The 27,641-nt window shown below is 41.6% G+C and overlaps 2 protein-coding genes across 6 annotated transcripts in view; both read right to left on the reverse strand.

Moving 5' to 3' along the window:
* Positions 1–27,641, reverse strand: part of LOC129730598 (protein disks lost) — a 590,739-nt gene that overhangs the window by 278,084 nt on the left and 285,014 nt on the right. The window lies entirely within an intron of this gene.
* The window catches only part of LOC129730599 (brain tumor protein), a 283,342-nt gene continuing 274,850 nt past the window's right edge, over positions 19,150–27,641 (reverse strand). For 4 of the 5 annotated variants that reach the window (XM_055690051.1, XM_055690055.1, XM_055690053.1 and 1 more), the window contains one exon: positions 19,150–27,594. The gene's annotated coding sequence lies outside the window, so the exon portion shown is untranslated. The remainder of the gene's footprint in view (positions 27,595–27,641) is intronic. The other variant, XM_055690052.1, reaches the window with a different exon arrangement.

Genomic DNA, 27,641 nt, shown 5'->3' on the forward strand with positions numbered 1-27,641 from the left:
ATTTTTGACCAAACTTCTTAGCATTTGTTTCCACCGAAGATTCGCTTTCGAACACAAAACAAATAAAAACATCAATTATCTTCCATCCCAATTTCAAACTTCCCCAAAGTCCCCCGAAAAAAACACTCCACCCAACCCTCTTCAGTGATTTTTCTTTTTTTATTTCGAAAAGCCCCTCCACCCGAACTTGGTCACGAAAGCTACCCTCCACCAAGTGGCACACCGAGTGTCACCGTAGGACTTCCGGGCGACAAATGAAACCGCTCCGTCTATTTGATGCTGTCAGTCGAGCGAACGGCGGCGCGGTGGGAGAAGCTTCCTACCCGCCACCGAAGAAGGAAATTGTTTTTCTAATCATCGTCCCGGGTCTGTCCGAAACAAAGAAATCTTCCGCCAAAGATAGCAAGCTCCGACACTTTAGGGAATGGCTTTGCATAAATCACAACGTCCGTCCAGCCGTCCGTCACAATCACGGATGAGGTGTTGTTTGAGCGTTTACACCGGTTGATTTTTCCAGAGAGCCTCTTCAAATAGTCACCGGTGAAAAAAGCGGGTGAAAAAAAACTGAAGCCTTCCAACTGATTGGGGCGCCGAGTGCAGGCTCTGCTGTCATCATCAAGGCCACCACCCGCGTGAAGTGGGTGAAACGCAACCTATCAGTCGGGCCAGGTGGCTTTGTTTTTGCGTGTCTATCAGTGAATGAAAATTTGATTAAAATTTCTGATTAAAATTGAAATTTCACCTGGCTCGTCGTGCACGGCTCATTGTGGTATCGCAAAAATTTGTTTGCAAATTGCGCCCGAAAAGCGTCCGTTTAACGCGGCTGGGACTTTTCCGGGCGGTTGAAGCAACAAGCGTGGAACCTGTGCAAATATTAATTATCATGCAATGGGTGGTCTGTTTCGGTGTGGTGAAATCTTTTTGATTGCGATGAGGAGGCTCTCAGTTAGGGAAAATAAATTTTTAGCTAATCCGGCTCACTTCATAACAATAACACAGGATCAAACGGTTGCGAACTGCACACGCATACAGTCAGGCATTCAAAAGTGGCGATTGTTTGTTGCTCGTTGGAGTGTTTGTTAATGTATATCATTCTCAAGTGGTTTTGCTGTAGAGGGATGATAGAATCGTTGTACGAAGCATGCTTTGGCCAGATAATGGATCTTTTTTGTCTAACTTGTCAAGTTTACGTCCGATCTCAGAATGCTCTCTATACAGATGCAGGTGATTCAGATTTAATGAGTTTACAAGCAACTCATAGTGTTGTTTCCAAGCCCTATTTTGCTTTTTGATTTCACACAATGCTGTCCTTACTACTCACTAGTAACAACAAGAATGTAAAAAGCTTTAACAAGTGTAACGCTCTGTCTGCACAGGTATGGGCGAGAAAGAGGACCTGGATATGTATGATCTCTGCATGGTGTGTCTCGGAAAATGGAACAGCTTTTGTTGTCTGTTTTGTGAACCACTGGATAGGAGTTTGTGAGTTTCATTGGCTAGGAAAATGTCCAGTGGGGCATGTTTTTTCTCTGCCGCATTGTTTGATTTTCGCTTGTATATTGATTTTTGTTGACTTTACTAGTGTTATTGTTTGCTATGAAAACTACTAGGTTAATATTTCGGCCGCTCAACATCACTATACATTACAGTACATAATAATTGACAATAAGATGTTACGTGTTTTGGTTTAACTAGACGTTCTCTTATCTCTGATGGCTAACGTTTTGGCTTTGGAAGTTGTGCTTTGGATGAGCGAATGTTGTGTGGTTTTTCGGTGAATGAGAATGAGGGTAGAGGTAAATCCGCACTTTCTGGACTGGATCCGTACTGGACTGTCACATGAAGGATGTCACTTGAAATAATATTTTAGTACTTGAGTGAATTACGAGTAAAATAGGCTTCTACTACGCACTTTTTTTTTCTTTGAAATCATAAAATTCCTTGTTACTTCAGCAAAACCACTCATTCAAAACAGTAGAAACAAAATGATGGTTTTCAGTCCTAGACTAGACATATACTTCAGTAGGGATTCGAACATTCGAGTCAACCGGAGGCGCCATTTTAGGATTTTGAACCTTTTCCAACCATTTTTATTCCATGACAGACTGCAAAAATGTAAATCTTAAATAATTGATTACTCTGTGCAGCGCGTAAATTTTTCGAACTGTCTAGTGTCCATTAAACTTTTTAGAATTTTTTGGATAATTTATTGTTAAATTTTCAAGTATGTAACATCAGTTTTGGTTCAAAACATCGCACCTTTTTTGGATCTCGATTTCTAATATTCCATAGAAATTCGAAATTTATTCAAGAAACTTTTAGTTAATGTGATTTAAAGAGTGTTACGGTCAACAGTTAGTCAACTTCAATTTGCTGTATTATTTTTATCGTGTTTCAGAAAAAAAAAACCAGAACACTCCTCATTTCAAAAATGTGTGTATAGTATCATGCATTTTGGCATTTGTTCTTCAGTTGTGAGAATTGTGTCGAGGCAAGACAAGCGAAGCATCAAAACTTTGCTCGCGCATCGCGAAAATCCGAACTACTCGCACACCAAGCTGGCCAAATTTTTGAATGTGGACAAATCAAACGTCAAAATGTAATAAAAGTGTTTGGAGAGCGTTTGTCGACTGCCAGAAAAGACGAAACACACATTTTTGTTTGACCAATTTTTGACTGTAGTACACTTTACGGAAACATTGAGAACATCACGAAAATTGTCCAATATCAAATGCTTGGAATTCAGTCAGTTTTCAACATATGTTCTTTTATCTTGCAGTAAACGATTGGAAAATCAGTAAAGCGTCAGGCGAAATGTAGAAAATTGTTATTTGTTATACTGTTTAGGACTGCTAACTGTTGAACTATTGAAAATCGAACGTTGATTTCGACAAATAAGAGCTGAAAATTGTGCCAAATACCATCCAATATGGATGTTTTCGGAACAGGGATGATGCCCAGAGTACGGATATCGATTTCGGGCGCCATTTCAAAATTTAAGATGGTGACATCAGGTTTATGGAGAGCAGCCCAAAATGACCGAATATCATTCAATATTTTTGAAGCTGTAATGATATCCAGAGGCCGGAAATCACCCGGAACACCATTTTGAATTCCAAGGTGGTGAGTTCTGGTTTCTGGAATACAGTCTAAAATGTCTAAATACTACCCAACGCGGGTATTTCTGAAACCAAAATGATGCCCAGAATTCAGCCTCAGGTGGCATTTTGAAGGTCAAGATGGCGATTTTCGTTTTCTGGAAAACAGTCTGAAGTGGTCGAATACCGTCCAATATGAGTGTTTCCGAAATCAAAATGGTGCCCAGAAACCGAAAATTCAGACTTCAGAAACCATTTTTAGGTTTGAGATAGTGACTTCCGATTGCTGCAAAATAACGTACCACTCCATCGAGGGGAAACGGAGTGTTTTCTTTGACCTATTGCAAAAATATATCAACTTGAGACAGGCTATAGTAATTTTACGTTAAATCTTGCGGTCGTATCTCATACACAGCCAACTCGTTATTTTAAAATCCATGGTTGCAATTTCCGGTTTTCGAAAACTTGCATGAAATAATCAAATATCGGAATCAGAGTGATTCACGAATCGACTCTGGACGAAATTTTAGAATCCAAGATTGTGTCTTCTAGTTCACGTGAAACAGAATAGTGGCCAAATACCACTTTGTATAAGTATTTTTGAAATTCAGTTACCAGTTATTCAAAAACAAAGAGTTGAAATAGAAAGATGACTAAACTTTCCCACTTTATATTATCAAATTAAATAATCACAATCAAATGTATTTCCTAATCAAAATACATTAACATGAAACGAGCTGTCGTAATTTTACGTTTATCTTAAGGTCGTGTCTTATACACACCAGCTTCGACTTTTTACACCACACTTATTTCTTCTGCTTTGTGCTGTGCTTCTGCCTCTCGCAGAAAATATCAACTTGCTTGTTGTTTGTTAGAGAAATAGAATTACGTTGTCCAACGGTGTGAGCTTTTGTAATACCACAGCCGAGCGAAACAAGAGTGCTGAATCACTGTAGTGAGAGTACATAGAATTACCCCACAGTGCGCACTGCTGAAGTACCAAAAACTTCGAGAGCGTCACGAAAACTGTCCAATTTCAAATGCTTATAACTCAGTCAATTCCTACCAGATTTCCTTCATTCTTACAGTAATCGACTGGAAAATTAGTAAAGCGTGCAGCGAAATGCAAAAATGATCAATTCATGATGCCAGCAATTGTACTATTGAAAAATGCTGTGCCTTGTTACGTTCGAACGCACATTTCGACGAATCAGAGCTGAAAATAAGGCCAAATACCATACAATATGGGTATTTTCAGAACCGGGATGACGTCCAGAGGCCGGATATCGACTCCAGATGCTGTTTTGAAGTTCAAGATGTTGACTTCCGGTTTACGGAGAACAGCCAAAAATAGCCAAATACCATTAATTATGGATATATTCGGAGCCAGTATGATGTCCAGAAGCCGGAAATCGAACCGAAACGCCATCTTGAATTCCAAGATGGTGACTTCCGGTTTCAGAAATAAAGCATAAAATGTCCGAATAAACCCCAGTACGCGTATTTCTGGACTTAACATTATGCACAGAACATCAATCATGACGCCATTTTGAAGATCAAATTGGTGATTTTTGGTTTCTGGAATACAGCCAAAAATGTCTGAATACCATCTAATAGGCATTTCTGGTAACAAGATGATGCCCAGAGACCAGAAATCAATTCCAGGCGTCATTTTTAAGTTCGAGATGGTGATATCCCATTACAGTCATACCTCGATATATGGCAACCTCGATATAACGTAACTTTTACCTCGATTTAACGTAACTGTTTAAAATGTATTGAAATTGAAAATAAATGATGCAGCAACTGTTGTTGGGCATTAAATTGCTTCGAAAAAAATATTTGTAGTCAATGGAACAATTGCGAAAATTGTCCAAATTGGCATAAGGAAGGTTTATAAATAGTAATAGGTGATGGGAAATAAGTTTACACGCATCCTTCAGTAACAATTCACAGTCTTGCATTAATTAAAAAAATTTTTTTTTACTCGTTGAAATTTTCTATAAATGGGCATAAGAAAGGTTTAAAAATACTGATTGGTTATGGAAAATAGGTTTTCGCGCATCTTTGAGTAACCATTAAAATTCTTGCATAAATTTAAAAAAAAATTGTTTTGCTTCGATTTAACGTAACTCGACGTAACGTAACGAAAATAAAAATAAAGTTGCATTATATCGAGGTATGACTGTACTGAAAATATATCGCGCCATCGAGTGTTTTATTGAACCTATTGCAAGAAATACATTAACAAAAGACATTCTATCGTGATTCTACGTTGATCTTGCGGTCGTGTCCTGTACACAACTTATTCTACTTTTTTATAGTAAAGCCCCAAATTTTTCAAAAATTTTGAATTTTTCGTTCGGGACATCACTATTTAATCACCTTGTTGAGATTTTGATTCTTCTGATATTATATGAGAGTTCGTAATTTACTGAAAAAACTGCTTGGCCATGTAAGTTTTTAAACCTCTTCAATATAGCACGCTAGCCTGGAGAGCCAAAAGCGGTCTCGATCAACTAGATTAGTTGAGAGAATTCGTAATCGATATTGTTTTTGGCACATTTTGCATACTGAAGGATAAGTACAATGACACACCGTGCCCCAGTGTTGAATCGAGAAAATTTCCAGCTCGAAAAGATCCGAGCACCTGATCGGGAATCGAATCCGACATCACAACCGTGTGGGAGAGATAGCCGACCGACATCGCTAACCACAGAATTACGGGGACCACAGGTTTTGATACACGTTTGTTAAATAAGAGCACATGAATTCAGTACAACAAACATCTTCGATTTCAGGTCATGTAGGCTAGAAATTTGTCAATAGTGATGTAATGTTTTGTAAAGCATAGGAATATTTACAAAAATTTTGTTCAAATTAATGAGGCATCATCCATTTATATTCAATGTGGTTTTTGAACTTTACCGAAAGCAGTTTTGAATTTCAATTTTAGTTTTGATTCAGTTGTTAAAAGCATCGTTTAAAACAGTTAAAAATTTATTACTCCAGCACGAATTATCAGTTTTCGTTCGGGACTTCAGTGTGACGACAGCTTTTTTTGACTGGATTTCAACAGTTTGAGAAAGCAGTCTCTCAATGACGAGCTTCAATGTTGTTACTTCGAAACAAAAAAGTAAAACCGCCAAAATATTCCTCCTTGATAAATCGCTGCTACCGAAGTTTATTCAAATTCCTTCACCGGAAACCACCAACCAACAAAGTTCGCCCGACTCATTAGAGGATCCTAAACAACTTTTGAAGCCAAGAGGCGGCGTAAGCACCGTAGCGAAAGGGTGTGGAGCTTAAACGTCAAACGGTAATCGACGACCCAACCTTTATGCCGCGATTGGAACGAGAGAAAAAAGTGAAAATTTTACAGCATTTTCATTGTTTCGACGTTTTGTTCCGCCCAGCGGGGGCGAAACGGTTTTACGGTGCCGGTCGTAATAGATTCCCAAATCGGATAGCTCTCACGCATTTCCCATCCTGAGCGATCGAAGCATAAACTATTCCTGGTACCGCAGCAGCAGGTAGATTGAAGAAGTTACCTTCTTTCCCGAAAAACCTAAAAGACCGAGTCAAAAATAAAGCAATAAAACAGCTCAAATTGACTTGAATCACTGTGCTCTGGGTTCACACACACACACTCCTCTCCTTCAGCCCAGACGGCAGTCGAGAATTTTTCCATTCCAGAGCGTCGAACAAAAAGGCTCGCGTACCAGTTCTTCACAAAGAATGGAATGGAATCTTCTGAGATAATTGAGCGTCTGAGTGTACACTGAGTAGTTGCCTGCCTGGCTCACCTTGCCCTGACTTGCTGCACAGAGCGGACGAAAGATATACGAGGTCGTAAAGTTTTCACTGGTTGGAAACCTCCCTCGGAACCGACTCTTACCAGAAGGGTTCAACCGTGCGGTGTTTGAAATTACCACTCCACGAACAAGAGAAAGTGTCGGTTATAGTTATGGTTGCACACGGAAGATTCTATCTTTGTCTCTCATCACTTTCTTTATTACCTATTTTGGCTCTGCCTGGCAAACTGCACACCGAAGAGGCTTATCGCACTTCTCACTCTTCAGCGTTCTTCTTTAATGTTTTGTTTTTGATGGATTTGCCCTCGTCCCCTTCCCGAAAGAATTTATTTTGCCTCGTAAATAAATTATTCAAATCTTCTTTCCAGGAACATTCTCGAGCTTAGAAAACGTACCTCTCGAAAAATCGGTGATTACCTATCCGCTTCCCCGTTCCGAGCGTGTTTATTTAGGTTTCTTTCTTTTTTCAATTCTCACCTTGTTTTTGAAATTCTATCGTCAACTATAGGAATCCTGAGTGCACACAGTTGACACACATTCTTTTCAGCCTAGCCTAAAAAAACAAGTTCCAAACAGACCCCCAGCGACGAAAATCGCCTACGTCACTAAAGAACCAGAATGCGTCGGGACAAGAAGTTGCCGCTAAACGGTCGGAGGTGACCTGTTGTGATCTGTTAACCAAAGTGCGAAATTCTCCCAAAACTAAGTCTGGTTCCGAGTTCGATAAAACATCGCAACTATCGGCCTGACACGAAGGAGGACGGCAGCGCCCCATCAACCTTCCGTTCTCACACAAATTAACCTCCTTTCTAATGCGTTCAGATTTCCATTTAATCTGCTGCCAGCTAATAAATATCACATCCCCTCGTTGTTCGGCTCCAATCGTCTGCCTGCCTCTCTCAGTCATATTCGTACGGTGGACCAAATCTCGCGGTCGCCCAGTGCGCTGGAATCGAACCAGGAAGAGGAATCTAGAACAAATTATTAGTGCTCCACATTCATATCCGAATACTCCACTCTACCGTCCGAGCAAACGCTGTAACCTCTTTTAGGAGGCGTAAATTGTGTTCAAAATTTGAGACCGTTCGGAAAGACTTCCTTCTCCTTCGCGGCTCTAAGGTTCTACACGTCGATGGCCAAAGAAAGAGTAAATGATTTGTTGCCTACCCTACCGACCACAGCAGTGGAGGGAGGAAGCTGTGGGAGTTTGGGGAAAATTTGTTCACCTCTCGCGCGCGCTCGTTTGCAATATGTTACCTATGCTGCTGCTAGTGATGATGGTTGGTGATGATAGTTACCGCGCCCGTGGATAATCGGCCGAACGGTGGGACACTAGTGCACGACCAACGATCAAAACTGCGAAGGCTAGGCTCGGGGGAAGGAGGGAGGTTGTTACAGGGAAATTTATTTTTTTGAAACAATTACCGATCCGATGAGGCCCTCCGAGGTATTTATTTGGTTAATTTCAGTAAACGTGATGCCTTGAGCTGGGCTTTGTATGTAATTTATGTATCATTAAGAAGAATTTACACAAATAATGTTCAATCCAATTCTGCTCACGAAATTTAGCTGAGCAAGAAGATTGGTTAAATTCTTACGGCGTTATTAATGTTTTGCAATCATCATCACCATCTACTAGACATTCGCACATTTCGGTGCCTTTGTCAAACAACGCCACACGCAAACTGCAATCAAGTGTTTTTATCATCTCGTGAAAACCACACAATGGGGAAGTTAATTAGAAATCCCGTTTTTATTATTTTGCCCATTTCGCACCCTCCGTGCGCCCAGTTCGGTCAGGTTCTTTTCCAGAATCCCTCTCGCTTCGCAGACTAGAGCGCGACAGCCAACGCCGCCGCCGCTGCCACCGGAAAGGTAGGTAGGGCAACACGTACCTACAGAATCGCACGCTCACATAGATGAGCAGCGACAGTCGCTTCCCCATCGCCGCCTTGTCGGCGTAAGCCCGCGTGTAAAGGCAGTATATCTTGGGCGAAAATCTCTCAACTGTACCGCAATGACCATCGCCACCACTCGGGACCACCACCACACGGGGTCCACCACCACCACTAGAATGAATAGCAAAGGCGTTCAGTTCAGAACGTTAAAGCTATCAGACCATGACGATGGCGGAGAGTCCCCCCGGCACACAGTACGCGAAGAACCAAACGTGTGTAGAGACAGGAAGAAAAGCGAAAAGTCGTTACCCATATAAAGCGCAGCAGCAAGCAGCGCGGATCGTGGAGAACGCTGCTCCGGCTCCGGCAGGCGGTGTGGAGTGGGGAGTGGCTCGACTTATGGGGTTTTATTTTTGGTCTATGAAATCGAGACGGGAACTGGTGGAGGGAGGATGATGAAGAGGATCACGCGCTGGAAAAACAACACACTGAAGTATTGAGTAAATGGGCGGTGAGGATCTCTGCGACTCGGCAGAGTTGTACCGGGAGAAGCACAAATGTGAAGGTAAATTATTTATATTTACCACGTTCACTCATTGCTCTTTTTCCCCTTCCGTACACATGCGGGATTTTTGTCTTGGTTCTGTGTGTCTCTCGTTTTCGCCCCGCAGCCGACGTCAGTATAGAACGCGTAGCATTGGGATTGGATTGCCCGTGCGTCTCTCGTCTCGGTGCGACCCGCTGCTCCCCGCACTGTAGAACAGGTTCCGTGCGCTCGAGGTGAGCCGTGTGTGAGCTATTCATGCTACTAGAGATCGTTGACGTGATGCAGGTCAGCGACTTCCGCGGTGGTGGATCTTGTTTGAGCAAGTTCTGTCGCGCAATTCTCCTTCCTCTGTTTTGTGTCGCTATTCTGCGGAGCTACGTGATCAGAACCATGGGATCGTGGAAACATGGGGAAGGCGTGTAAATACCATTGACCTCGGTCAGCTTCTCGCCTGTCGGCAACAGAAGAAACAAAGCTTCCAGGAACCTATAAGCCGTTTTGTGGTGCGCGAGGTCTGGGGGGAAGGCGTGTTTCTTCCCGTGTGCGCACGGTGTAGAATGCGAGGTTCTCACGGATCAGCCCTGGTGGTGAGCTAAGCGGTCAATAATCTGTGGTATTTCTGGATACCAGAGATGACACTGCAGAATGCAACCGCCTGGGGTTCTTGAACGAGTCACCACGTAAGGTCTTGATGAGGTTCGTGTAAAGTTCTAGCCGATCCGCGTGCGCAATCCCCATCAGTTCGGAGCAGCATGTGGTCACTGTTGGGTTTTGAAAATTTTGCGTAACATTCAAAGCGACGAAACTCAGCACGTAGACGTAGAGCAGAAGGTAGTAAAAACTATATTCTGAAACTGGAATTTCAAGTTCGATGGACCTTTTACTGAGCATCCGATCATCGAAATAGCTTGGGGGAAGCGAAACAGGGGAGAAGGGATCCAGTTGGTCACATTTGTAAAACGCGCAAATTGTTGTTTTTTCATCTGCTGTGCGCGCGTGGTCGCCATACATGCCTTCGCAACTGGATGTCAACACATATCCATGAAGTGTTAAACTGCGGGGCTCGAAGGCGCAAGCGGCAGACGGCTCAGCTGTTGACTGCTGGCAAGGTTTCGGATGAAATCAAGAGTGTCCGGATTTTCAGGGTGGGCGACGGTTAGTTGTGGTATAAATATGTAAATTAATGTTTTTGATCTGGCACATCTTCAACGGTCTTCGAGGCTACCGCCAGTCGTTGGTACGATGCTGTGGCTACGAAAAGCAATCAATCTAAATGCAATGCTCGAATCTGTCCTCAATTTTCGAAGGTTTCACCAAGATATACCGGTTTGCAGCGCACAGCTGATTAGAAGAACATTCATGTGGTGAAATACGTTGGAAAAATGTCGAACATAAAAACTGGTGCCACTTTCCGTCATTTAATTCGACTTAGCAATATTTCGCCAAGATTCGCAATGTCGGCAGCAGATGTGGAGCTGATTACGTCATCATTGTGAGCCAGACGGCTTGACAGACAAACAGCAGCAGGCCAGACATTGCCGGCCGGGGGACATCGTGTTGGCGCAAAGCAAAAAAAAACGGTTATTGAGCAAAAATGTGCGCGCCTTTATTTCGAACCACTCGCGTGGCAACTGGAATAAAATTCATGGCACACTTTGCTTACCGCGGCCTACAGGCGCGAAAAGCTGCAGAATCAAAACGGTAATACAACTGACGCGGGATCGCAGGGATGAAGAGGCTTATCTTAGTGGAAAAAAGCTCTGGAGTCATTCATTTTTTGCGGCTTCAACCCTGCCAGCCTCGAATGGACCTTTCTATTACACCACATTACAGTATACGTGCAGCGGGCGACACTGTGCAGCTGCAGTTGCACACTGCACAACCCGAAAATGGCAAAGCCACTGACGAAATCAATATTTGCACTGTGTTCCCCACAGTAGTGCTACGGAAAAAAACACGATCCAGCGCCTTCCGCTGCAGATCATTACACTCATCGTGGCCAAGTCCTTCGTCCAGCCCGAAGCCGACTGTGTCGACGCGGAAATAAGGTGGACAGCTGCTGCAGCGGTAGCTGCAACACGGGTAAGAATTGTCACTCGTCATGCTCTACTCTTTCTCCGAGAGGTTTGTGTTTTTATTTTCGTTCGACGGAATCCAATTCGCTGGAAAGGTTATACAATGTCTTGCTTTGCTTAATTTGCACCTTTCGGCGGTAGCGTATGAGTGTATCAGGCGAAGCAGCCGTCGTCGTTCCATTAACTCATTGACAGCAGGGCGGCCAGAAAATGCCCGAGCGGCTGATTTATACAGTGTTAAAAACTCTCTCGAGCGAACTTGTTCGTTGAGTTAAGCTCAAAAGAAAAAGAAAAATGAGAGAGTCTTGCTCTCTTAACCACACGGCTTTTTAAAGCAAAACAGAGACATGAAGAATCGCTAGTAGAACTCCAGTGAAGCAGCCGCTAGCAACGACGTAACATTTGTCGATTACAAAAGTTATTAGGAAATTTTACTTTCACTGCTTGGGAAAGCAAAATGGCATAATTGCCTGCACGGCTTGATCGCAGCGAATAGAGGGCGGAGGGGGGTAGCCGGTGTGTTGTTGTTGCGAAGAAAGAGCTCAAAACAGACATCCGAAATGAGGTTTCCGCGGCAAAGCCGGTGTTAACTGGCGAAGAAAGCAGCAAAACAGAGAAAGGTTAGAGCCGCAAGCTTCTGCTGCCGCTGCTGCGCCGACGTCTTCGGAGAAATGTAGTCCAATCTGGGCCGTTAGCGCTGGATATCTGTGCAGTTTTAACACTTCGAGAGACTCTAGTTATCGTAGGCAGGGTTGGTTAGGACAACTGGCGGCTTGCTGGCTGGCTTGCTGCGGTCGCTATCATGACATACTTATTTCGTCGCGATGTCGGCCAGGTCTCGACCAGACGTGCGACGTGCAATTGTTACATAATGCGCTGACGTTGTTGATCACGGCACACTGTGCTTGTGGCGTTCAAGACTTGAATAGCACACGGCAAAGTGAAACCGGTCCGTGCAAGAGATCACCTACAGTCTGCTGTTACTGCTGCTGCGGCAATCGTAGCTGAAAGGGAAAGGATTCTCTTTTTAGGGTCATTTGATAAGATGAGGCGTGGGAAGATCTTGACCCGAGCGGAGAGTTACGAAATCGCGACAGTTGTAGCTCATTGTAGCTACAGCACTGGTTTGACTTATGTGCGCTCGATCGTCGTCAAGTTCATATGAAACGCAGCTCGCACCCAGATTGTGGCAGCCATGCGAAATGCGTCTGGAAGTGCACACAGAGGGTGCCCGGTTTAGTTCATTCCCAGCTCCAACCGCAGTGCACCCACGTCTACCGGAAGTCACGCTCCGCACGCGATTAGAATACAGAACGAAATCGGTCGCCGCTTTCCGATGATGGCATAAACGCTCAGACCGTATGCAGTAAATCAACATCGCCACCGATGGACATCTACCCGGGGAGTGGTGCGATGTCGCGGTCGCCATTATCATCTTCGTTCGTCGTCGTCGTTTATTCGTGCATGATGCGTGAATAGAAATAATTTATCGCCGGTAGTGCCTTCGATCTGCGTGGTTAGTGAGAGTATGTATGTAAGTAATTTGGTGGAGCGATGGGGGAATGGAATTCCCCGGTCTCAGTTGACCATGTAGTTCCTGATTTCTCCAGATGCGATGACGTTTGAAAATGGATCTAAACTAGAGAGTTTGTGTCTTGAAAACGGAATCGATTGCTCGGCTCGAAGAACAAAGCCATTCGTTGCCTTGAAACAACTAGACAGTGAGGCCATTATTCGGTTGAAAGTTTACACAAAATTAATCAATAAAAATGCTGTCCTGTCTGTCTGTCTGATCCATATAGGCTCAGAAACTACTAAACCGATCGTCGTGATATTTTGTATAGAGGTTTTAGGGGTTGAACCTTTTCGTGAGATAGTTCGAGACCCCTCCCTATTTTGGAAGGAAGGGGTCCGATAAAAATGAAACACAAGTTTCTGCACATCTCGAGAACTAACCGAGTAAATGGAACCGAATTAGGCATGTCAAAATTTTGAAAGCCAAAAACTATTTAAATAGTGATTCTATACCCCTCCCATACAAATGAAATACAAATTTCGCATAGCTCGAGAACCAATAAAGTATATGAATCTAAATTTGACATGTAAAAGTTTTTAAAGCCAAAAAATATTTCCATGGAGGTTTAATACCCTTCCCTCTTCTGGAAGGAAGGCGTCCCATACAAATGAAACACAAATTTTGCACAACTCGAGAACCAATCAAGCCAATACAACCAAACTCGGCATGTTAAGGGTTTTGAGAGCAAACAAAATGTTCATGATGGTAGGACACCCCTCCCTTTTCTCAAAAAAGGGCTCTTATCATCTTATCATTCATAAATTTCGATGATGGCTTGGCACTTCTCTGTACTCTGAGAGGGGAGAGGTCTCCCAGACAATTTAAAGAGATATTTCAACCAGTGTTTTCGGGAAACAGCCTAAAATGATATTTCCGTAATCGTTATGATGCACAGAAGCCAAAAAACCAACCTAAGACACCATTTTAAGTTCTAAGATGTTGGCTTACGATTACTGTAACACAGCCAAAAAAACGATTACAACCCAAAGTGGTTATTTCCGGAACCAGCTGACGCCCAGAGGCCAGAAATTTACTTCACATGTCATTTTGAAAGTCAAAATGACGATTCCGGTGTCTGGAAAACAGCCGAAAGTGACCAAATATGGTATTTCCGTAATCGTGGTGATGCACAGATACTAATAGTCAATCTCAGACACCATTTTGAATTCTCGGATAGTGACTATTCTTATAATCGAGCTTAAAGGAAAGGATCTTCTCATTTCGATAAAACCAATCATTTCAAAGGATTTTTCTTTTGACTTTGTACGTGTTCAATTTTTAGGTGAAATCAATTATTAGGTGAATCAATTTAGAGTGTACGAAATCATTTGAATGAAATAATACAAGGTATACAGCCCTGGGGTTGTATGAAATGGTGGGACTAAACACTGTAATTAGGAGATTTTTTGTTACAAAATATAGAGTCTGCAAACAGAATCAAGGTGTTTGCTCAGCGACTGTACGTATGAGAGATCTGCGGTTCTTTACTCCACTGGTACTGTTGCTTTTACCGGCATGTTTTCTTTCGAGACATCAGTTTTTATTAGGTTCTGAAAGCAGGTTTAGAAATTGTTCAAGTGTGGGGATTGTTTCAAACTTTTCGGAAAACTTTTACCTCCCAGACATCATATTAGTCTAAGCTCATGGAAGCAAAAATAAATTGACCTATTGCGACGGGGAGACTCTGTCAATTTTTATATCTATATTGATGCAGAGAATATCAGGGGGGACGGATGGTGTCCATTCACGTCGTTTGTGCTAGGAATGCTCGCATGTAATTGGTTCATTATTCGTGTAAATTTGTCGTTGAAACTTTTTACCGCTTAGCAATGAAATTAGAGTGATAACTAGCATATTACAAAATTGTTCTACATTTTATCTATCCAACAACATATTGGTTATTGTTATCCATCATGTGGTTATGCTGTTATAAACGTTTGAAATCTGACGCAACATTTGCCAGTTTCATTTCCAATTTTACAGAATGCGTCCCAGTATAGTAAACAAAGACGTAGTCCCTCCAAATAGTCAGAACGAAGTTTGCCGGGACAGCTAGTTCTATATAAAAAAAGACAATTTTATAAAATCAATTGAAGATGGTATGCAAATTTTCAGTCAAACAAAAAACAATCGATTCGTGAAATGATGTGAATCATCTTATGTTATTTCACAAAGTTCACAAAGTTGTTCCTTGGAAGAAAAATCGCATCCAAATTTCAAATCAGTTTGAAACAATAAAATTGACTTACTCAACTTAACTTAATGTTTGGCTGCAGAGTCCAAAATCGAAATAATAATTTTGAGCTTTTTGACACAATTGAGAGCTGTCCGATATTTGTACAAATCACAGACAATCCGGCAGCACTGGAGCCAGGAAGTCAAACCCGTACGCTACCCTAGGGGCGGCATATGTGTGTGCTTAGTTGGGCATAAAATGTTTGTTCTAGCAAATCGAGTGTGAATCGAGTTTGTACCGCGAACGGGGTTCCTCCCGCGCACCGCTTAGCACGCCCTTTGCGCTGCAACACTATCGCCATGCGATGGCGAAAAACGCGAAGCAGAAAGTGCGGATTTTCTCCGATGCTGACAGGAATATGTAGCAAGTGAAACAGATATGATTTGCCGGCTGGTGTGCGATACCTCGGATGAGTGTGTGTGAGCTAGATAACTTCTTGATGTTTGATAGCTGATGACGGCGATGATCGTTCTTCTAGCGTGTGGAAAGCTGTGTCTGAGATTAGTAATAATAGCGCGCGTGGCATCGTGTTGATATTCCAGCGCTTCCTCTACTTTGCGGGGAAAGTGATTTGCTCTAAATGTTTACTTTTTTCGAAATTTGAATATATGCCTAGCAAAAAAAAAAAACGGCCAGCGCTTTTCGAGCGTGTGGCGTACCGAGCCGCGAGGGATGGGTTCCCTCATTCGAATGCTATTAGAGAGCGGTTTGTTTACTGTCCTTGGCTAAAGCCGATTGGCATTGCCACAACACGCGCATATATGGTTTTCTAATTAGACATCTGACCATGATTTATACGTTTATGCTCGAGATTCCTAAATTTTCTGGAAAGCTATTAGTCGGATTATAGAAAAAAAGCATTGCCTCGAATACAATGTTTAGCGTTCTGTATGCTACTGCTACTAAGTGGTAAATATTTTCAAATTGGTCTCATACATATCGTTATTAAGGTGAACATCTCTTTGTTTAAGCTCATTACAATACATATACGAAAAGCACATCGGAAAAAGTGTGGGGCAGCAACACGTTTTGTGTGTGTGTGTAGGTGAAAGTATATGTGAGTGTCGTTGTGCTTGGAAGGGAATGTTAAGCACGACTTGGCTGTCACAACGTTTCGGCGCTCCTGGTTTCGCGCCTGCCCAGGGCTGCGAGCTGTCGCAACAAGGAAGTAATTAGAATGGAAAGAAAGGGCAAACAGTGCTGCATAGAGGTTTGCTTTCGACTTAACTAAATTGCTTGAACCACATCGAATCGAAACATTTTTACACACTGACGGACAACATTCTACCGTTGATAGAGATTATGTTTTTGATTTATTTGTTTCCTTCTTCTCACGTTGAAAAACGAAAACAATGTAAAGTTTTGTGCGGTAAATTCCGCCTCGTGTTGCAAATAGTACTGGTGTATGATTGCTATTTTGAGTCTGTGTTTTGTTTTGTATAAATATGAGCTAAAAGTTTCTAGTAAAAATTCGGCGAAATACGTTCTGAGTATATCCATTGTGTCAGTTTTTAAATGGGTTCAGTTTAAAACTACGGCTTAAATTCCCTAAATATGTTATCAGCGCTATCATTCACAGTTGTGTTTTTAATTTTTATTTTTGTTAGTAGATGCACTTCTATGGAAAAATGTCGGATTTTGGCTTAGGTTTCACTAATTCACTTAGTTTTCGTTTGAAAATCTACAGCAAAATTTTTGTGATGCAGTGAACGTGATTGTAGATAGTGTAAGACTACAACCTATACTATCGTGCCATTCCTCTAAAAGAGCTAGTTGAAAACCGATTGACGTCTTCTCAAAATATAGGCCTATTCGCCAAGCACGTGGGACAAACCCAACTGATTACACACACTAGCACACGCATAAAAAGCTGTAACGGCATCAAAAAACTGGCGACGTTCGATTAAAACTAACTGACTGCAGTGCCATCTGGCACCGGGGGGCCCTTTCGCCCTGGTGGAAAAATTGAGATCATGGAATGCTGCTTTAAACTGTGTGTAGTTTTTTTTTACAAAACGTCATTAAGTAATTTGCGAGTCCGAAAGTGTGCGTGGTGCGGTCACCTCAACGCATACTATTCGCTACCCGCCGGTTTTAAAAACGATAAAACAAACGAACAAGACATTTCAGCAACTACTTTTACCAACCGGCCGCACTGTCGGTTGACACTGGATGGAAGTTTTCCTCAATCATTGTATAATATTGTTGTTTACAGTTTCGTTTCTAGATTTTGTTTTTATAACCCGCAGATAACAATAATAAGTTTGTTTGATTGATTAATAACTGGTTCATTGCATTATCGCAAGCGCTTCCTTTTTTTATCTAAGATTAACGCCTTTTACTCACACACACGTTTACACGTATGCGTTCAACAGTTGCTGCGCGCTCGATTGTTTCTCCTCATCACCCTACACCTCAATATCAAATAACAACGGAGTGAGAGCCGCACTAGGATTGATTTATAATATTCGATCTCTCGACAATCGCTTTCGCATTTCAATTTTGTTTTGTAATACTAACATTTTGGTTTGTTAATTTTTTTTGTTTTGTTCAACATATAACAAGAATTCCAATAACGATGCTAATTACTGTAGAACTCACGTTCTGGGAACATGATCGATGGTGTGAGCGAAAGTTTAACTATGATTGCTAATGCGGAGAGCGTTTGACAGTTGATGGAGATGCTAGTGATGATGGTTCGTGGGAATCGTGCGATGATAAATGCGAGAGAGTGTGTGCGTGTGCGTGAACTAGCGATCGATGAACGATCGTTTGTGCATTGCGAAGGTTTACTTTTTGGCATGGATGGCAATTTACATCTTAATCACTGACAAAAGAGCTGCCAGTGGTACAAAACAATGCAAACAAAGCGAAATGGTTTTTACCATTCCGCACACAAAACAAACAATCGCCCTTGGCCTTGGCATGGTGAATCCCCAAGTGAAAACACGGTTCACCGAAATCTGGCGAAAGTATAAAAGAAATAAAAAAACTGACATGTCATGTCCCTGTGATAAATCTGCAACTCGTCATTCGATAGCGTGTATACAGGCACAGAAGAGCATGTCCGCCGTGAAGGTCGCGACCACCGGATTATGAGTATCTCCATGTGTCGAACGACCCAAAACGAACCGATTCATTCATTCGTTCATTCATTAGGTATGCAGAAGAAGTCTTAACGGAACCGTGTCGTGCCGTGACAGACATGTGTTACGGGGGTGCTTTCAATTGACAGCAAAAAAAAAACGAAACAAATCTGACAACTCACTCCTCGTGGGTGCTGTTAGCTGGTAGGTATTGCAAATAATGATGGTTTACTTGCCAATATTTTATCTGAATTGAATTTTTCGCTTTAAGCACTTCTGGATAACCGGTCGAGATTAGTTGAACGCAGTGTCATGCCACCTTAGCCGTTAAAACAAACGTAAAGTCAATGTTAAAGCAGATGAGTAACGATAACCGATGGTTGATGATCTGTGATGATTGAGGGCTTGCACGGTATTATGCGATCACAATGGTGCTTTTTTGTCTCCTTCTCTACGTCTATCGATAAGATTAAGCGGTTTGGTTTATGAAAACGACTCTGAATGCGCGTGCTTCAGAAAAAAAAAACCTGTTACGCGACCTTGACACAAGACGAAGATAATGATAATGGCGATGGGGATGACGATGTTAATGACACACTAATGATTCCGATGCTGATGTGCACTGGCAAGAATGAGCGTGATTTGGTTACAAAATATCAATTTCATCATATATTATATATGTATGTGTGGTGCGCGGGTTTTCAACATTAACTGATCCCCGTTCCGCTGCTCCCTAGCCTAAACATACTGTGTGAAACGTGACAAAAATCTCTGCGTCCTCGAGGATGCGACTTAACAGGAGACACGAAAAAAAGCATTATTATTGTTTGCAGTTCCTAACTCATGCTTGTTTCAATTGATTTTTTGTTTTCACTCTGTACAAGGTATTTACACTCGGTTTTACACGCTAAAATGGTTTAGTTCCCTTAGTTGTCACTCTTACAGACTATGGTAAAACTGTTGATTTTTCACTTTTTTTCCAACCGTAGATAATAAAAACTGCGAAAAACAAGACGTTGTTGTTTATGTGTGAGTTTGTTCTGTGTTTTCGATTCTGGTCGCCTCCGATTGTGTTTGTTGGATTACATAGATCGAATAAGAAATGTATATAGGTTGTAGAAAAATAGAGTTTTTTCTTCGCTATCATTTTGCTTTTTTTTTCTTCTAATTCGTCCAACATTTTACCGAAACCAAAAACGATTAGTACATAATGAATTACTGTTTTCCGTTCGATTTTTTGTTCATCGGTTTCGAAGTTTAACTAAGCAATTAATCATAGATTTCTGTTGGTTACTCGATACTCAACTGAATTGCTGCTACGGCTCCGTTTCCGGTCGAAATTTGCTTAGCTTACGAGATAGAAAACTTTTAAGGAAAAACTTCAAAGACGAGTACTGATCTACGCTTAACACATTAGATTACTGCTGCTACTAGGGGGTATTCAATATAGTTGTATGGTAAATCTCTAAACAGATGAAAGGACGACAGTCTTGTGTTAGTTATTCCCGATACCTTCCTCCTGCGGTCGGCGACCGATGAATGACGGCGGCGCTGTGTGATAAACACATACATATATGGCTTCTCTGACGGTTTGACCTGCACGCAATTAAATACATTGGCGGCGTGTGATCTTCTACGAACAAACTAGTTTTTTTTATGTTGGGTTTCCTGATACACAACCTATCGAATGAAAAATAATCTATCTTTCTTAAGTGATTTGTCAATCATTTTTTTTCCGTTGCCAATTGGGTTGCTTTTTTTCTGGATGGTAACAATTTCACTAAACTTTTTTCTTCGCGTCCGTTTCGCAGTGTTGACACTGAGCAACGATTGATGGTACTGACGTATGTAACACAAATTACAGGACAAACGGGATTTTGTGTAGAACCTAATCAAAAAAATAATAAAAAATATAATAACAAAAACATGCGCTAGCTATTGTGGAAAAAATGGCAGTACTGCCAACAGAAGTAACGTCATCGGTGTTAACCCTTCGCAACCACCTTTGTCAAATAATCCTTTGTGGGTCACCAGCGAGGACAATCGGCTACGGTCGCCATGTTTGCAGACAATTTGTTTACTTAATTACGTGGGCTCACAGGGGATTCGTTGCAGCCGGGTGACGACCGCAACTTATTTTGACCGGGAGACCAGTGCGTGATGAAAAGACAATTTTCGCCAACGCAAACAACGGAAAGCGTATTATTTTTAGGTAGTTTTTGTTTGTTACCGGATTTAATACGTCCCATATCAGTTACACCATGGCTGGAATTTCAACGCACGGGTATCAGGAAAGAACACCCCTTTTTTATTATTTTGTATACCTAGATTCTCTCCAGCATCCGTCGCAGGTAGGGAGCTAGGCTGGAGCCATTAGGAGTATGTGTCGGAAACATTATTCCCTACCCGTTTAGCCAGGTATAAAAGTTGAAAAGGTGTTGTTTTCACAATCATGAGAAGGTTCTAATGACATCGTTGCAGTCAAAAGTTAATGGAAAATTCATGGGGTGAATGCTTAAAATGTGAATGACCTCTCCACGTAAATGCTTTTTACATCTGCAATTTCTTAGCTTGTTTACTATTAAGATGCCCTTCAAATTGATACAGAGGAGGCAACAAAAAGAGTCGGCAAAAGTGAAAACAAACAGTTCCAGCATGGACTGACGGACTGCACTATTTTCTAGATTACTCGCCTCCGGTAGACTACATTCCATCGCTCAATCAAGCAAGCCGAATCGAATAGCGAACGGACGAGCCGAAGACAAATTGAAATTCTTTGCGGAAAAGCAAACCCGAAGAAAAAAGTACACGAGAAGTCGAGGGATGGGAGAAATTCTTTCGACATCGGAAAGCTGGGGAACAATGCGCTTCTTGATGAATATGCCTGTATGTTTTGGATGCATGTAAGCTGAACTAATGGGCATAGGAGGAGGCTACAGAGTCACAATCATGCGTAGGCAGTCTCTTCAAATAATGGCTGCTATGATCCGCTGGTATTCTAAGGCTACATGACGGATCACACGACGGATGTTGAGGCTTTCATCTGTCTTCTAGATGGAATGCTGTTCGATCCAACCAGCGTTTGTTTGCATTGTTGGATGATTTTTTCTCGAATTGTTCGACTTAGAATGTGCTAGATTTATCATTTACTTTGAGGTGAAATTGAGGTTAAACACCCGATAAAGTATTGAAAAAAGTCTATCATTCTAAAAAATTCAAGGACACGTAAAGGAGCGATTCGCATTGAACCTAGCGGATTAGCAGCTGATGCATTTAAACCTTACTTCCATAGTAATTAAAACAAACGCGTTTGGCAACACTGTCCTAGTTTGTAAATTGGTTCAGCCTCGTTTTCCTGGAGGACTCAACTGCCAAGTAGCAATCAAGACCCAACGACGACTATTATTTAGAGTGTCTGGTGCTGCCTGACTGTTTCCTCTCTCTCAAACTCGTACTATTTTTTTCACTGACACAGCAAGGCGAATAAATTTACGACGTTGTTGTAACTGCCGTTCAATTACTGCGCTAGCCGTCTAAAAAGCCAGCACACGCTTAATCGGTCATAAGTTTCTCACTGTAATCGCACTCTTCACATCCACCACGAGCGGGCGCGCATTTCGACGATGGAAATAAACCGATGACGAAAGACAGAACCCCCCGAGCATTCCGCAAAGAAGGTTCACAGCGGAGCACACGCCCTAATTCAGTACTCACTACTAATTAAAATAAGCATCTGACGAAGACGACGACGAGGACGCATTTGTGCTTCCGCTCACGACGCGGTCAACCGCACCAATCGAGACTCGCAAGAATCTCTTCCATGGAAATCTGCACTCCTCGGAGCTCTTCTAATCCAATAAATGCAAAGCCGCTGAACACATGTGCAATCTTCAAAAAGACTTTCCAGCCCCAGTCAACTGCAACCGTGGTTGCCATGCGATTTTCTTGAATGGAGACGCATGGTAGCTCCGTGATGCGTCTCCATTGCCATTTTTCTGGCATATTCCCCATAAGTATAAGCAATCAGCGCAATAAATCAGATTGTTTACATCATCGGGTCTGAATAAAAATCCACTTCTAGTTGAGCGTCCGCGAGTCGCATCGAACGGCGCGTTGCACGCGTCCTCACGATTCGGAGCAAATCATTCCACCATTTGGAAAACACTTTCACACCCCCTCTCCGCCCCGCGTGTGAGCTTCCTTACTGCGAGAAAAGTGTGGATTTGGATTATAATCTTATAACCGATCGCACGTACGCAGCGACTTGGTGCTCGGCCGGCAACACGAAGAGTGCACCCGACTGCGGCTGGCAATATAGTGCGACGTGACGCGTTGGGTGTGTACTACAACAACTACTAAGTTGCTGCACGATACACTCGTGGATTAACTTTGCTGCCGTCCTCACCCGGCGCAGACTTCCTCTGTTTAACTGTTTCTCAAACGGCTAGTGCCTGCGTCAGAACGAGACAGCGCCGGATGGTGATTACCGTGCTAGCCGCGGCTCAGAAAAAGTGCTCGTGGTTTCCGCGAAATTGAACCACTTAACGAGGGGTGACTGGACGGACGCAATCGTCCGAGAATTGTGTCTGGAGAGAAATTTGATTGTTCTAAAGTTCCCCACCAGTAAACTGGCACGCAAAAAACTCTGCAATATAGTGCATAAAAAAGACCAGATAGCATCGCCTAGCAGAGTGTTATTTCACTGTCAAATATTTTTATTTGTTTTGATTCGAGCATGTCCAAATTGTTTACGGTTTTCTTATGGTGTACAAAATAAATTCCGATAACTTTCTCGACAAACAGTCGTAAATGAGTCGCAGGCTAAAACACTTTTTAACTTCATTTTGCGACCAAAATCAGTCAGAACAGCGAACACTAGAAACCTAGGCTGAAGAAGCGAAATTCAACTCCGGCAATTATTACTCGTACCACTCATCGAAATGAGCGGCGATCGTGAGACGATTACTTATTACAGGGCTAATTCGCCGCTGTTACCGAACCCGGCTGCGGTCGTCTTGCCTATGGTCTTCGCGATGGCCACTGGAGCCCCATCGGAGCATCTGCTTTTTGTTTGCTCAGCAACTTTCGGCTCTAGACGCTGCGCTGGCTCAGTAACAACACAACAGCGATCACATCATTTCCAATTTCTCGGTGACATATTTATTCGCTGGCAGCGCGCGAAGCAACCGAAGCGAAATTTGACCGACGAGCGGCAGCGAAGTGGCGGAGACAAACGACCCTTGGTTAGTACCGATGAGCGAATTGAAAAGAAAGAAAAAAAAAACAGTCTACGACGAAAGACAAGGCAGCTGGCAACAGTGGCGCAGCTTTCGCACGCTCGGCGAACGCATTCTCTTTCGTCGTAGCCCGCACTTGGGTTTTTGAGTGTTAGTGAGTTAGTAAGTCGTACGAGTCGTATTTTTTTTAGAGTAAAGAAATTTGAGTTAGTAATTTGTGAAGGATGTTTTGCGTGTTGGTGTTAAAATAAAACCAATTTTTCGTTCAATTAAAAAAGATTGTTTAAATTTATCTAAACAACTCATTCTTTTATTTTTGTGTTTTTTTTTTTCAATCGTTTTGTTAATAAATCATCGTATATTATATAATTTAAAAATAATCAAAAAAGTAAGTAACTTTCTAGTTTATTTCTATAAAAATTAAAACAATTGTTTGTGTCAAAAAGAATTTTTTGTGATCCCTTTCCAGCTGTTTGGCAGTTTTTTTCCTTACTGACAGCGAAAACATGTTAGAGCGATTCACAACAATTCCTTCTCTTCTCGCTCTGGTGGTCTTACAAATTTTTCTTCTCTTTCAGTGTCTTTAAGTTCTTTGCTTTTGCTTAAAACGAGAGAAAAATGAGCATACCGTACACACACTCTCTCTCTTTCTTTCTCCCTGCTTAAATGCGTGTCTATTTCGATTGATATTCTCGGCTCTTATAGGTTACACAAATTGCTCAAATTTCGTTGCTTTAAAAAATATACATAAACTGCGTTTTTTCATTTTTTTTTATTTGTTCTCGCAGCGAGCTAATTTACAACTACTACTACCACTATTACAATTACAAGTATAGGTTTTTTTGTCAAAACTCGTTAAACTCAAAAACTTACGTGTAATAATTTAACAAAACAAAAATCAACATAACCAACAAAGGTGTATAATATTAATTTAAAAATGTATCGTTTTCTAAATGCAATAATAATATATCAAAAATAATATTTATATATAAAAATACAATAAAAAATGAGATAACTAAAAAGAGACGACTATTTACTAGGGTAAAGGTGAGTAGTAAGCAAAAAAACACACACGAATATGACGAACTGTTCTGAAGTCTTACACATTAACGAGATACTTTCTACAGATAATGATTTCTTCCCTCCTGCATCGGGATGAGAAGAAAAAAGCTAAACCACGCAACTACGACAATGTTGTAAAATCAATAGCGAAAAAAAACCAGCGAAGACAAAAAAAACCTAATAGGTAGTAATAATAATTACGATAATAATAATTTTAATAGTTAAAAATGTACAATTCGATCGCTGGATTCCTCCTAGACTTTATGTGTGTAAACGAGCAAAAACAAAAACAAAAATCAGTAATACTGCACTGTAAATTCATTGAAAACAAAGTGTTCGCGCTTTCTCTCGTTCCCTCTTGCTACTTTTGCCTCTCACTAATCTTCTATTCCTGGTTCGCTAATTCTTTCAACATGCAGCTAGAGAGCAATAGATTCTCTCCTGTTTCTATCGTGTATTGTTTGCTTGTTGGTTCGTTTGTTCGTTTCTTTGTTTGATTTGCTATGTTTATGAACACAAATATGACAGTTTGCGCGGGAACTTCAACATGGATTCTCGAGGAGTTTGACCGCTTCCGGCAGTTTCCTCGCGTTCGATTTTGCTTTTTCACTTTCGCTTTGTTTGAATTTTTCTTCTGCTGCTTCTTCTTATCTGGGATTGTTCGACGTTTGAAGCTCGGAGGAGGCGAAATCTAACGGCTAAGAAATAAATATATAGGAAAAAAACGCACACACACATTGAGGAGGAAAACGAAAATAATGATTAGAATAAGTTACTGATAATTACGATTGAATTCGAAAAAAAACTATCTAACTAAATCACTATTTTTCTAAGTAGGAAACGGGAATTCCTAGGAAATAACACGCGAATGCGTTAGTTAAAATGGGACCGCAAATTGCTGTGGTCGGTTCTGCATTGAGTTGGAACTGGGTGTGGGTACTCTAATTTATGTTACATTCGGACTCTCGTATCCGTTTGCTCTCAGCGATTGCGAATAACGCGCGCGCGCGATCATTGTTACTCGTGTGGATTGTTCCTTCTCATAGCAATTAAATTTTGGTTTATCGTAAAACGCTACAAAACAGTTAAACAATTTATCTAAATATTTTCTTTTAAATATATATTAAACGCCTAATTGAATTTCTTTTCGATTTTTGTTTTTTCCTCTTCGGCCCTGGCGCTGTGTTTCAATTTTGGGTGCTTCCGCCAATCAAACAATAGATTATTTTTCATATTTTTCTCTTCTTGTTCGTACCCTTATCGACCTAGCGAGAATATGTTTAATAAATTTATATATATCAACGTAAAGTAATAGAAACATGATTACTTTCGCGTTCGAGGGCATACGCTGTCCGACGGCGGCGACGACTTAGATAGATTTGAAGTTAAATACGTTTAAATTTGAAAAAACGTCGGTTGTGAATCATGCCACAGAGACGGCTCCACCGCGCACTACATTGTAAGGCGCGTTACCAATGGAAATTGTCCTCCGATATTGTGTTTTTTTTTTTCACGCGGTGGTAATTTTCATTTATAACGAACCTTACCGATTTGTTGGTGTGAGTTTTGGTCTTGTGTGGGCGGTATTTTTTGGCGGTCTCCAGCTGGCACGATTGACAGGGAACGTTTTTTCCAAGTCTTATGAGTTAGCGCATTTAAAAAGAAGCACTGAGAACTGATTCGAACAAAAAACACTAGTCTCACAAAAATACAAAAATTCAAATATGTAATCGATGACTTAACTAACACGTTCGAGTTGTGTATGTATGTGTATATGTAATCCCATACGTTTTTGTTGTTGTTGTAATCTTAAAAGTAAATGTGTGTGTGTTTGTATCTTAGTTATGAACGAACATGTACCCTGATAATAAAACACGCTGATGATCGTTTTCTTCTTAATGCTCGTTACTGTAGTAAATAAGTAGGTATGTATAAACATATACAACCGGACGGTCCTGACTAGGATATATTCAGAGGCTGTCCAGAGTGTGTGTGTGTATTTGTCTACACTTAATAATCAATGCTTCGTACTAGATTTTCGCTTATATCCATTTGCAATAACAATTGTTCAGTCGTAAGAAAGTCGAATCGATTTGCATTATTCAATTGCTAATAATAAGTCATTAGTTTAATAAAAATGGATAATCATGCTGTTTCTTCATGCTAACAGAAACGCTTTCGGGTCTAGCGTCTCCCGTCTCTTCAGATATCATGCTAAGATTTATCTGCTTCCATAGTCATATCTACGAAAACAGTATGGATTTTTCTTCCTACTGACGTGTCATGATCTTTTATAATGTTTGTTTTAACTTCTTACTTCACTTAGTCTCACGATTAGCGAGCGAGAAATGCAATGTTGTTTCACATCGTCAAACTCTTATCAACAGGGGAGGAGAGTGCTAAAAAGTTCTTACTTGACTTCGTTCCCATCGATTGGTGTGCGAGTGTCTCTGTGTACTCGCCAGGTTGCACCTTGGCTCCTCGCGCTGCCGCGGTCGCCATAACCGCCACACACGAACTTGACAATCGCCTTAGTCTGCCAGTAGTAAACAGCTGGCTTTCAGATTGATAACACACATTTTTCTACTTCTTGCTGTTGTTGATTTTGCTGTTGTTGTTAGCAGCGAAAGCGTGTCACTCACAGCGTTATTCTGCATACATGCTAGAGGCTTAAGGTCCAACTTCATTGCTTACGCGGTAAGCAAACGAGTGAAAGAGATAGCCGCATAACTGGACCTCGCAGCGTCCACAGCATTTCTCGTTCTTCCGGTTTCACGTTCGCGCTCTCTCCCTCTTCCTTTACTACGTCGTTTCACTGTGTCTATAGACATATACGTTCTCAGGGTTCATCGTCTTCGTTCTTGGTCATTTCTGGATCGTGATGTGTGCCGTTGCTGCGATGCGCGGCCGCCGGTCGTCGTCTCTTTGTCCGCACGTTGGGTTGAGATGGAGAGAGAGAGAGATCTAGAATTGAATTCAAAATGTGATGTTTTTGGGCATTAGTGGAATTT

Source organism: Wyeomyia smithii, chromosome 3, assembly GCF_029784165.1.
Source record: "Wyeomyia smithii strain HCP4-BCI-WySm-NY-G18 chromosome 3, ASM2978416v1, whole genome shotgun sequence".
NCBI classification, from domain to species: Eukaryota; Metazoa; Arthropoda; class Insecta; order Diptera; family Culicidae; genus Wyeomyia; species Wyeomyia smithii.